The sequence below is a fragment of the Ambystoma mexicanum genome, chromosome 4q (genome assembly GCF_040938575.1).
Source record: "Ambystoma mexicanum isolate Mex_15411 chromosome 4q, UKY_AmexF1_1, whole genome shotgun sequence".
NCBI classification, from domain to species: Eukaryota; Metazoa; Chordata; class Amphibia; order Caudata; family Ambystomatidae; genus Ambystoma; species Ambystoma mexicanum.
The window spans coordinates 1,187,684,012-1,187,697,254 of NC_090928.1; the positions used below are offsets into that span (position 1 = coordinate 1,187,684,012).

The 13,243-nt window shown below is 52.6% G+C and overlaps 1 protein-coding gene across 1 annotated transcript in view; it reads right to left on the minus strand.

Moving 5' to 3' along the window:
* The window catches only part of DNAH8 (dynein axonemal heavy chain 8), an 8,835,797-nt gene that overhangs the window by 5,717,035 nt on the left and 3,105,519 nt on the right, over window positions 1-13,243 (minus strand). The window lies entirely within an intron of this gene.

The following is a 13,243-nucleotide window of genomic DNA, read 5'->3' on the forward strand; positions in this document are numbered from 1 at the left end:
TGACCTTGCAGGCCTCGGCCAGAACGTCCCTCTGGAGGAACAGGCCAGTGCGCTCCTGTGGAGACAAGGTTAGTGCCCCCAGTAGCACCGACTTCCTGTGGAGCAGATGCCTCAGGCAGTCCAGGAGTGACATCATGTCCAGTACCCGGTCGTGAAATGCTCTGACAGAGCAGGGCTGGTCTTCACTATCCTGATCTGCCAAGGGGTCGTCTGGAGCATCGGGGGCCCCCGACTGCGACGTGACAGGTTTCAGATTGACATCACGCTCTGCTGAGGACTTGTCCACCGGTGACAAGGGAGGCAGAGGCGGAAGAGCCAGAGAAGGGCCGGCAGGCAGAGGAGGAGCTACCGCCAGGGCGACAGGCGCCATGACAGGAACTGCCGGGGCGGGGAATTGAGTCTGAGGGCAGATTTCTCTAAAGAGGCCCTTAAAGTATTCCCTCATGGGATCAGAGTTCATTAGACTCTGAAATTTCCCCAAAAAATAATTCTCTGCCAAAACCTTAGGTGCTGGAGCGGGCAGAGGCCTCTCATGAGGGGCATAACCCCACAAACGCAGTAAAGAGGGTGTCATGATGCCTACCCCCAAGCATCCGGACCAAGCCCATCAGCCCCGGGAGCAGGCATCTAGACATTTAGTAAAACCTCAGCAACCCCCGGCTAGGGGCTATCTGGGTTCAGTCCTGGCGCCTTAGGCGCCAGGCTCATAGTAGGAATCAGTCCTGGCGCCTAAGGCGCCAGACTCATAGGGCCTCATTACGACCCTGGCGGTAAGTGAAAAACGATGGCGGTAAATGGTTACCGCCATCGTTTTCCGCCAGGTCCGATCATGACACCTGACCGTAAACTACGATGCCAATAGCGGCATCGTAGTTAACGCTGCCGCTAACTGCGCTAAGGGTGCGCGCACGCGACCGTCCACACCGTACTTAGCGCCATGGCGGAAAGGTACGCAAATGCCGACCCAAGCGGACATGCACCTAACGCCATCACCGAGGCCGCTAAGTACCTTACCGCCATGGTGCAAATAACGCCATCGCGAACCAACCGTAAAGGGCCATGTCAAGTGAATGCAGCTGCCACAGGTGCACAGAAACAGCACAGGTGAAGGCAATACAGACTCAGGGGAGTACAAAAAGAGCACACCCCACCCCTACCCACACCCAGTCACACTCCACAATGATGCCAATACGACTAGCAATGTTGGGGCTGGAGGACCTGATAGCAATGCATGTGCTACTACAACAGCAACAACAACAACAGGCAGCACAGAGGAGACGCAGGAGGAGGAGGAGGGCAAGGCAGGCCCAGCAAGCCCCACCAGCACAGCCAGTGCCACCACGCAGGCAGCCCCCAATCCCACGCATCAGAGCCAATCCAAACAACCTCACTGCTGAGCAGATCCACACCCTGTACCGTTTGGACCGGGACACCACCACCGCCATCGTAGACATGACACACAACGACATCGTCAGCATGATAGAAAGTCCAACCGCCATCCCCCCCCTACTGAAGGTAGTGGCTGTACTCCACTTCCTGGCCACAGGCACCTACCAGCACACAGTGGGGCACCTGCATGGCATTTCACAACCATTATTCTCACGAACACTCATCCAAGTGCTCGATGCCCTCCTCAAGCACACAGATGACCACATCTCATTACCACGGACTGCCCAGGAGATTGCAAACACCAAAGTGGGTTTCCATGCACTAGCCAGCATACCCGGTTGCATTGGTGCCATCGACTGCACCCATGTGGAATTGGTGGTTCCACGTGCCATGGAGGTACCGTACCGCAACCGGAAACAGTTCCACTCTATCAACGTGCAAATGGTCTGTGACTCCAACAAGATCATCACACATTGTTGTGCCCGATTCCCCGGATCAACCCATGATTCACTGGTCCTGAGGAACTCCACAATACCACGCTACATGGAGCGACATGCAGGCCCAAGATCCTGGCTACTCGGTGAGTGCAATGTCATGGAAGTGGGCATGGGAATGACGTACCAGTGCATACTCCACCTGGCAGAAAGGGGGGGGGGATGATGCATACTCCACCTGGCAGAAAGGGGGGGGGGGTGATGCATACTCCACCTGGCAGAAAGGGGGGGGGGATGATGCATACTCCACCTGGCAGAAAGGGGGGGGGTGATGCATACTCCACCTGGCAGAAAGGGGGGGGGATGATGCATACTCCACCTGGCAGAAAGGGGGGGGGATGATGCATACTCCACCTGGCAGAAAGGGGGGGGGGATGATGCATACTCCACCTGGCAGAAAGGGGGGGGATGATGCATACTCCACCTGGCTGTGAGTAACACAGAGAACGGATACAGAGGAAGGGCACTCACAATGCACACAACCCCTCTGCATACATAGGGTGATGGCATGCAAAACAGGCCATGGCAGCAATGAGCATATACTGGTTGCATTGTGTGAATCAATTAGTGCATGTAGAAGTGAGCCAAGGTAACAGTTCCATGCCAGCCATGGTGGAACATCATGTTCCTGATCAGACAACATGACTGACACATACATTCTCGCCTACATACAGGTGATGCAGCCTATCCCCTGAAGAGGTGGCTCCTCACGCCAGTCCGGAACCCGCAGAACCAGCACGAGGAGGACTTCAACCGTGCACATACACGTACTCGTGTGGTCATAGAGCAGACATTCGGCCTCCTGAAGGCACGGTTCCGAAGCCTCAGCAGGTCTGGTGGGGCACTCCTGTATGGCCATGAGAAGGTGGCAAAGATCGTCATGGCATGTGTCATGCTGCACAATATGTGCGTCAGACGGAATGTGCCCCTGCCCCCTGACGCAGAACTGCAACCACCTGACGATGAGGATGAGGAGGGTGCAGATGGGGCGCCACCACATGGAGGAGGCGATGCACAGGAGGGGCGTGCCATGCGCCAAAGTATCATCGACCACTGCTTCTAGCACACACGGCTGGTGTTTATCGCATGGAGACTGCACTTGGGGCACTGTGTGTCTCTGGGACATGCACACTGTGGACTGTACACCAATAAAGCACACATACGCAATGAAAATGTCCACACATTTCTTTTTTGGAAAGAAAAAAGTGTATTGGAACTATGAACTGTCGTGTCACACCCCCTCCCACCTCCCCCCTGCACACCCCAACACACCCCCTCCCACCTCCCACCTCCCCCCTGCACACCCCAACACACCCCCTCCCACCTCCCACCTCCCCCCTGCACACCCCAACACACCCCATGTAGCTGTCAACAGATGCCTGTGACAGTGTCCACAGGCCGTCACAAGCCCCCTCTCCCGGCCCCCGGGGCACCCCTGGCTGTGGAGCGCAGGTTGCGTCCGGAACGTCGCACGGGGCTGCTCTGCGCAGAACTGGCAGTGGAGGATGTCCCTGGCTGCCCCTGTGCATGCAGCTCCTGTACTGTGTGGGTGAGGTCAGTGACCGCACGACGCAAGCCCGCAAGTTCGGCACAGATGTCCCTGGACATGGCCTGCATGGCATCCCTCAGGGTGGCAGTGCTCTGCGCCACTTCCGCCCTTAGTGTCTCCGTGGCCTGTTCAATGCTAAACCTAGCCCCCACACATTCCGCGGCATGCTCATCCAGCATTGCGGACAGTTGATGCTGTGGAGTGATGGAGGGGCTGGTCCCCTCCTGTGGAGTGTGGACAGGGCATGGGGTGGAAGGCCACTCCTCTGCCTCAGTGTGCCCCTGTGTGTCGCCCTCATGGGGGCTGGCGTCTGAGAAACAGGGGGAATGTAGTTGGTCAGTGGGGCTTCTGACCTCCTGCTCCATGTCCGAGTCAGAACATGCAGCTGTTGCAGCTGTCTCCCCGATGTTGCTGCTGGCCGCTGACCCCCTGCCTTCTGTGGCAGGCAATGTCGGTGGAGGTGGAGCAGCTGCTGCTGGCCTGCTGCCAACAGGGGTGCTTGCCGGTGGGACCTCCGGTATGCCTGCAGTGGGACCTGCTTGTCGTGGGGTCTGCCTCACTGCAGCTGAGGTTGAGGGTGCAGGGAGGTTGTTGTTGGACTTCGCTCTCTTCGGCGCAGGGGTGTCCTGGTCCTCTGGGTGTGATTCTGTGCCTGTGGTGGAGCAAAGGTGGGAGGGCGTTATTGATGGGTCTACGGACTTTGGAAAGACAATGGTTGACATTATTTTGGCCAGTGGATGAGGCAGATTTCAGGCAGTGCCATGCAGGTTGTCTCCTTTTAGTGTGGTATGTGGATGCAGGTATGCGGGTGCCAGCAGTGTATGCAGGGTGGTGCTCGCATGTGGCTATGGGCAGTATTGATTTGTGTTGCATTTACACTCTAGGGCAACCTTGTGCTACACATGATTGGACTGCTGTGACTATGGCATGTCTTGTATGAGGCACCTACCTTCATCGCCTGATGTCGGGGCTCCCCTTTCCATCCCTCCAACGCCTTCGATGGATTCCATGCCGATGGTGGTTGCACAGATCTCCTCCCACGGTTGGAGTTTCAGGGGGGATTCCGACCCTCCACCGGTTCCCTGGGCAAGGTTGCGGTTTGCTGAGATGACGGCTCTGACCCGTATGCGCAGGTCATCCCAGCGCTTCCGGCACTGCTGTGGGGTGCGGTCCCCACCGCGCTGACGCGCTCAGCCACCAGGGCCCAGATGGCCTTCTTCTTCCCGATTGCTGTCCTGGTCATTTCAGGGGAGAAAACAACACCTGCGTTGTCCTGCAGGGTCTCCGCTAGCATGCAGAGTTCCTCCCGGCTGAATCGCTCCTGGCGCTGGCGGTCACATGCCTTTTTCACGGATTTTGGCATTTTCGGGAACTTGGATGGGTGGGTGTTTGGTTGGGACAGGTGTCAGGGTTGGGTCTGGTGTTGTTTGGTAGGATGGCGATGGATTGTGTTTTTAAAGATGGCCGACGGGCTGCTTCCCGTTCCGGCGCGATGACGCTATTTCCGGTTTGGCCTTTTACGGCCGCCGCTAATTACGGTGGCCGTAAATTACGGTGGCCGCTACTTACGCTGGCGGAAGGGCACCTTGCTCGCTTAGCGATGCCGGTAGGGGCCTTTTCCGCCATGGCGTTAATTGCATTACCGCCATGGCGTAATGCTCGTGCGCGATGGGTCGTGATGTGGCGCTCTTTACGCCATCGTCCCACGGCGTAAACGCTCATTACGCCATGGCGGTAATGACGGGCGATTACCGCCAGGGTCGTAATGAGGCCCATAGTCATTACTTACCTCAGGCAGACCATGCTGCAAATGACTCTAATCCAACATGAAGCCTGAAAGGGACTATTTTTCTACAGGGACTATTTTTTACTCGGGTGTGGTTCTAGGGACTCTTACCTGGGACTACTTTTGAGGCTATTTAAACCACACCCGACCAGCAACACACGCTTTGCGTTATTCTGCATCCAGCAGCGTAACACTCACCGTGCCTGCAGCCTGCATCCAGTCTTCTGCCACGCCCGCCTCGAATCTGGAGCTCCTAAAACAAAGCGGAAAGAAAGGGACAAGGTTAGAAAACAAACTTATTTCTATACCACACCTGATTCTGGATCCATCTTGTCTCCAGACCTGTAAATAACATCATTTCTGCATGCGCCGCACCTCCAGCTGCAGCGCTGCGCCATACTCACCAGTCTTCACAGCATCCTTCGGGTCGGCGCTGCCTCCATCATTTCTTCGCCGAACTTCGGCACCTAGGAAACAAAAGAAAACCACAAGGTGAGCCGAGGGAACCAACAAATATAATTCTTACCACCACAGACTTACCTGATTTACCACCGGAGGCATCCTTTTGTGACTCTCCATATTTTCACGTGCCGCCTCTGTAAAGAGGGACAAAACAACACGTTTTCCTTGTGCAACGTTTACCGGACAGCGCCGGGTGACACAGACTCTTACCTGAGCGCCACCAGCTGCCACAAGAGCATCTTTTCACGAGCCAGCTGCAAGACCAGAAAGGAAGGGGGGAACAAGAGTGAACATCGGACATATTGAACTCTATGAACTTAATACTTACTGGTCCTCACCAGGAACCTCAGAGTCAATACTCTCCGGAACTCTCCCGAGCCTTCAAACCAGTGAAGTAACTGGAATCGACGCGTCCCTGCAAATCCACGCAGGATGGAGAGCTCATCTTTCAAGAATATAAGGTGAGATTGCTGTGAGAGCATTTCCAAGGTGATTAGTTGGGGAGGACTGTGGGGGTGCCATCACTTGAATCCACAAGTGGCTAAATCCATCTCTCCACTTGCAGGAGAATATTTCTACGGGTTAAGCAGACAAGATTAGGAGGGCAGATCCAGTCAGTCATCGCTGCACTACGCATCACATGGGTGGAGACCGCAGCTGTCCGGGTCCGACCGACGCCCCTGTGGGAGCCAGGTGAGCGTAACAGAACGCGAAGCCTTTCTACAAATCCCCACCCGGGCGTTATGGAAACCTCAGAAGCCGACCAACTAGCCCTATTGTTAGGGGAACTTAGGGCAGAAGTGCACTCCGCGCGCCAAGAGACTATTGCCCTCAGGAGAGAACTGATTATGTCAAAGGAGCGCACTGATGATCTTGCTAGACAATTACTGCAAAACCAAGCTGGGCAAACGCCATTACCTGGACTCGAGGGGAATCCAACTCCTGTTTCATCGAGCAATCCTGTGCAAGTGGTTCTACCAGGGAGCATTCCTTTAGCTCCACCCAAACGTTTTGCTGGGGACCCAAAAAAGTTCACCGTGTTTATGAACCAATGCCGCTTGCACTTTTTATACAGACCTGGAGCTTTTTCGAACGACCAAACCAAAGTAGCCTTTGTACTATCATATCTTAGTGGCAGCGCAGCGGATTGGTCAATTCCATTAGTTAACCAGGATGACCATCTTCTTCGGGATTTTCAAGGTTTTCAATTGAGCATGGAAAGACTATTTGCCAGATGTTAGGGAGAATTCTCTGTTTAGGCTGAATTTCCTAACCTAGTGAGTCCCCCAGCAGCTTTGCTGGATTTCTGGAGTTTGTTTTTTCTCCTGCCAAGAATGAGACTCTTTTTCTCTCACTCTTGGACATGATTTATGGTGTTCCTTTGAATGTTAATGTGTTTCATGGGCTTGGGGTCTTTTACTCCATAGGGTCTCATATGTTTTTCTTATGTGTGTTACACAGTACCCTCTGTGCAGTAACACAGGGGTGTCATAGTGACCCCCCAACACAGACTCCATACCCTGGGACTGATTACTGTCTCCCAGGGCATGTAAAGTCACCATTGGCTTTGCTAGTCCCAAATTACGAACAGAAGCCAGTACAAACCATCATATTGTGGACGTACTGGTCGGGGCAATTCGATTGCCCCGGGGTCTGTTGTTCGAGGGGGCACGTCTCCGTCCCCCCTGATCGGGTTTTGGCTGGTGGCAGTGGATACTACTTTTTATATTCGACCGCGCATATATCTCTATGGGATTTTCCCATTGTTCGAGGCTACCAACTTTAATTATTTAATTCTTATAGCCTCGAACATACCGCCTGTTTATTTATTTAATATTAATTCACCGGTTGGTATTTTCTGCCACAACTCGGTTTTAAAATGCTGTTTGTGTTCGCCTCTGTAACTCCAAACCAAAGGTGGAGCCCTTTGTTCCACTTTTGGCGGGCTTCTCCACAGAAGCCTCCAAAAGTGGTGCCTCTCTGTCTGGGTACCACAGCGGGTGTGGGAGGGGGTGTAGGCACCCTGGACTGAGTTACCTTTGTAACTCAAGTTGCACTCTGGTGTGATTGGCCCAAGTGGTGAGCCGGCCGACTCACCACTTAGCATGTTTGATTGACAGCTAGGCTCAGTGAATGGGGTGTGCTGCATAAAAGCAGGGCTTTTGGGACTGGAACTTCAGAAGTCGCCACAGGACCTGAAAATCCGACGAGGGAGAAGCTGAGCCGACCTGCTATGACGACACCACCTGTGGAGCCCTGCTGAACCGACTCACCACTTCCCAACGACAGAGAAGATCTCCCGGCTGGAGAGTCTTCTTCCCCTGACTGGTGGGCACAACCAGTTTACCTTCTTTTTCTCGCATACCAGGACGTCTTGTGGTCGAACTGCCCGTGCCAAGCACCCCGGCAACCGGATAGCCACTTACCACTGGACCGCGAATAAAAGGACCGCTCCTTTTAATTGAGAACTCCGCGGCTGGTTTCTTCCCTGGCAGTGCAACAGACTCCTGCTTTCCTCCCCGACAAGATCCTCTCTTCTCCCGGACGAAGCACTGACTTGCACCCGCTTCCTGGAACAACTGCCCCCGCTGGAGTATTCTCACCATTTTAAGGTACCGTGTCTGCCAGGCCTCCCTTTCTAAAGATTGCTACAAGGTAATAATAATCCCTTAACCTTCTGGACTGGGCTGGCCGCTTTGACCATCTAACTGGTCCCTTTCTTTTTGGTCCAACTCTTTCTGAACTTGTTGCGAGACTTTTGGGCACTTTGAACCGTGTGACCTTGGACACATTTCGACTGGAGCCTCTTAAAGTGGGTCCTGCCTTGTTAACTTTGACTTTACGGTTTTAACCTGCCTTCTTCTCCTACTGTGTTCTTCCGAAAGTGTTGGGATCTGTTTCTATCTTTGCTCTGCCTTTCTCTCCCTTTTAAACCGATTGATTAGAGTGCCATCTTTGTTAAGCGCTCACCGCTGTCTGAAAATAAGTGTTGCTTTACTTAAGACTCGTCTAACTAATTGTTGAAGGGAGTGTATATCTTTTAGTGACCGTGTTTTTGAACTGCTTGATATTAGTGCCAGTGTGTTTTATTAGATGTTTTTTTAAATAAATAATGAAATCTCTTTTACACCAAGCTCTGGTCAGTGTTTGCTTGTTCTACTGTGTTCTTTTGACCTATTGTGAATACTCTGTTTACTGCCTAACTCTTCTTGAGGGAAGTCTGACTGCTCAGCCACAGCTACCAAGTGAATCTGTGTGTTACAGACTGCTACCAAGGGGGTTTACTGCCAAACACCTCTAGTCTTAAATCGTTTGCAGTGGTCCCAGAGGAAACTGCACAGGTTTCTGCCTAACACTGGTGTACAGTGGTGGGATTTGTATTGAGTATACACTTTAGTGTGCTTTTTGAATACGTTAGGACAACTAACCACAAAGCTTAGCACTAAAAAGCTGATTTTCTAACTATGCCAAAACTGCTAATTGCTTAAAAGTATTGTGTAGACATAAGAATCTCTCTGAGAAGGGCAAGAAAATGGAACTTATAGAAAGATTGTTAGAAAACCAAAGTCTGGGTGGTACAGAGGAATCTACCCCCCCCCCCCCCAGCAAATGTAGAAAACAGTGATGGTATTGATCTGAGTCAAAGTCTTGATAATGAGTCAGAAGAGGCAAGTGAACCTAATTGAGTTAGTCACTCTGAGCCTATGTCTGCCTTATCAACTGTACCTATTGGGCCTATACCAGGTCCTACATGTAACCCTGCTTATTTTGAACTTGAAAAAATGAAGCTTGAATTAGAGTACAAATGTTTTATTACTCAATCTGAACGAAACCAAGAGCTAGAGTTCAGAAGAATGAATGCCCAGGCTGAGCAGAAGCAAGCTGAATTAAGACTCAGAGAAATAGAGCTTAATCATGAATTAGAAATCAAAAAGTTGTCTGTGGAAAATGCTTCTCTCTCCTCTGGTTCCTCTAGGAGTTCCAGTCGCAAAAGACCCCGGATGCCTAAGGAATTAGTGGGTATGTATGAACCTAAGTTGGATGTGTTGGATTGGATAAAAATGTTTGAGTATAATCATGGGCTCCAGGACATCACAGGGAATGAGCTACTTCCCTGGTTGTTCTCTAGGCTTCCCCCTGTTGCAACTGATGTGGTAATGGAGTTGGGGGAGGTAGATAAGAAGGATTATGAATGTGTGAAACTATCCTTAATACCTAGATTTGGGAAGACCCCTTCCCAGTACCTTATGAGGTTTAGGACCCTCAAAAAGCATGATGGTACCCCTTGGGATACCTGGGTGAGTGAAAGTTTGAAAAACTTAGAGGGATGGATTAAGGGTTACAGGGTTAACACTTATGAAGGAATGAAGAATCTTGTAATGTTGGAGTCAATTTATGATGCCTGCTCTCCTGAGCTCAGACAGCACTTGGCTGATTCAAGGGAATTAGATTCCAGGAAGTTAGCTAAGGCTGCTGACTTGTGGGTTGCCAACAGGGCCACTCACAAGGATTCTGGGGCTACTCAGAAAAAGGATGAGGGAAAACAGTCAAAAAAGGACTCCAAAGAGAATTCTAATAATTCCAATCCCAAAGAGGGCCCCAAACAGAACAATAAGGGTAAACCACAAGGAAAACCAAATCAGAGTCGTATACCCTCTGGTGGTAAACCAGAAGGAGGTCAGAACAAGCCACCATTCCAGAAAGCATTTGGTAAATGCTTTGTTTGTGGCTCTACTGACCATGTGAAAGGAGATCCCAGATGTAAGGGTAAACCTTTAGGGGTCCAGCGTGTCTCCTTAGCCTTCGCTCCAGAGGAGGAAGTACAAATGGCAAGTGGAAACTTCCCAACGACAGAGAAGATCTCCCGGCTGGAGAGTCTTCTTCCCCTGACTGGTGGGCACAACTAGTTTACCTTCTTTTTCTCGCATACCAGGACGTCTTGTGGTCGAACTGCCCGTGCCAAGCACCCCGGCAACCGGATAGCCACTTACCACTGGACCGCGAATAAAAGAACCGCTCCTTTTAATTGAGAACTCTGCGGCTGGTTTCTTCCCTGGCAGTGCAACAGACTCCTGCTTTCCTCCCCGACAAGATCCTCTCTTCCCCCGGACGAAGCACTGACTTGCACCCGCTTGCAGGAACAACTGCCCCCGCTGGTGTATTCTCACCATTTTAAGGTACCGTGTCTGCCAGGCCTCCCTTTCTAAAGATTGCTACAAGGTAATAATAATCCCTTAACCTTCTGGACTGGGCTGGCCGCTTTGACCATCTAACTGGTCTCTTTCTTTTTGGTCCAACTCTTTCTGAACTTGTTGCAAGACTTTTGGGCACTTTGAACCGTGTGACCTTGGACACATTTCGACTGGAGCCTCTTAAAGTGGGTCCTGCCTTGTTAACTTTGACTTTACGGTTTTAACCTGCCTTCTTCTCCTACTGTGTTCTTCCGAAAGTGTTGGGATCTGTTTCTGTCTTTGCTCTGCCTTTCTCTCCCTTTTAAACCGATTGATTAGAGTGCCACCTTTGTTAAGCGCTCACCTCTGTCTGAAAATAAGTGTTGCTTTACTTAAGACTCGTCTAACTAATTGTTGAAGGCAGCGTATATCTTTTAGTGACCGTGTTTTTGAACTGCTTGATATTAGTGCCAGTGTGTTTTATGAGATGTGTTTTTAAATAAATAATGATATCTCTTTTACACCAAGCTCTGGTCAGTGTTTGCTTGTTCTACTGTGTTCTTTTGACCTATTGTGAATACTCTGTTTACTGCCTAACTCTTCTTGAGGGAAGTCTGACTGCTCAGCCACAGCTACCAAGTGAATATGTGTGTTACAGACTGCTACCAAGGGGGTTTACTGCCAAACACCTGTAGTCCTAAATTTTTTGCAGTGGTCCCAGAGGGAACTGCACAGGTTTCTGCCTAACACCAGGCATTCACAGGGACAGGCCCTGGATAACAAACTTTTATCATTACGACAAGGTAACCAGGATCTACTAACCTATATCGCCACTTTCAATAGGTTAGTGGTGGAAACCGGATGGCCAGAGGTAAAACGAATTACATTATTTCATCGTGGACTTCGGGATGAACTCAAAGATGTTTTGGCGGGGGGCGCTGTTGAGCAGCCGTCAAGATGGCTGCCTAGCTCTTGAGCTCCGTGCACAGCCGCTCTTCATCCGATGACATCTGCGGGCTAATGCAGTGCTGCGACTACTCGACCGACCCACTGGCATCCCTATAGCTGTAGCTACGTGTCGATGTGATCCTGACTCGGATCGGACCTTGGGAACCGGAGATCCACTCTGCGAGACCCTCGGGCCTACCCTGCCGCATCCCTCCACTGGCCCGCCTGCGGAGACGTACATCGCTGGGCCTGTGATCTGTGCCGGGAGCGCCGCGGACTGGGTCGCACTCTTCGCCGGACTGGAGGCCCGCTGTCGGGCCGTGCCCTCCGCCGGCCATCCTGGATTTTCTTTGGGCTTCGCTTAGCCCACTCTCCCCGACCGTGAGGCCCGGCACTAGGAGGCCCCTGGCTGTCCCTCCTCCGCGCGGCTCGACACTTGGACGGGGCGCCTCTCCGGGAGGAGCTGCGCCCACTGCTGGTCTTGGCGGCGGCGTTTGACTGGGGCCCCGCTAGTCTGACATCAGCGGCCTGGTCGTGCCCTACGACCTCCGCTCTGCACCATTGCCGAGATCGGATCTACCTCCGGCGACACCCGAAGACCTGAGAAGCTACACCTACTTCCCGACTGGACACTTGCGGGCTACATACCAGGTGAGGGGCTGCTGGGGCTGCGGCGCGCTGAGGCCCTCGTTACCGCTACAGGCCATCCTCGACCTGGGCCTCGGTCTCCGCGCCGGGCGGCCCCGGCTGGCTCCCGCGCCACTCTGATCGCTCTCCGGGCCCGTGTCCCTACATCCCAGCGGACTCGGGTCGGTCCGCTCCCGCCACTCTCCGGACTAACACTGGGGCCCACACTCTGGCGCGGCCTGCTGATCATCACCTTCACCTTCACGGCCCCATGCAACACTCGCATAAGTACTAAGGCCCACACTCCTTCGGTTGGTACTCTCCATGGTGCTCACTCCGGGCCTGCTCTGGACACCAGCATCACCCTCCAGAGCGGTTGGATCGCGCCATCCCTGCTGCTACTCTATACCTTCCTGACGCCACAGCTCCTATCACCTATGTCAGGATCTGCTTGAATCGGCGAGCTGGACCATTGTCATCTGCCTTGAACCTCTCCTGCTTCTTCCCACACGAGTCTTCACTTTGGCCGCTCAGGGCCCCGCCACGACATTCACGATGTCCAACAGATCGAGGAATAACAATAAAACCGGGGCCATGGACAAATTCGCTAAAGCCGCCCTGAGACCCGACTTGGCCCACGCACCATGCGACCCTGCTGATGAACCGCCGGGCGCAGAGGCACCCACTACGGACCTCACAACGATAATGGAGTCCATGGCTAGAAACTTTGCGGCCTTTCATGAAAAGCTCAATGACATTAATGCCAATGTAGCCTCACTGAGAGCCAAACTGGACCAGCAGGGGGCCCGAATCACGG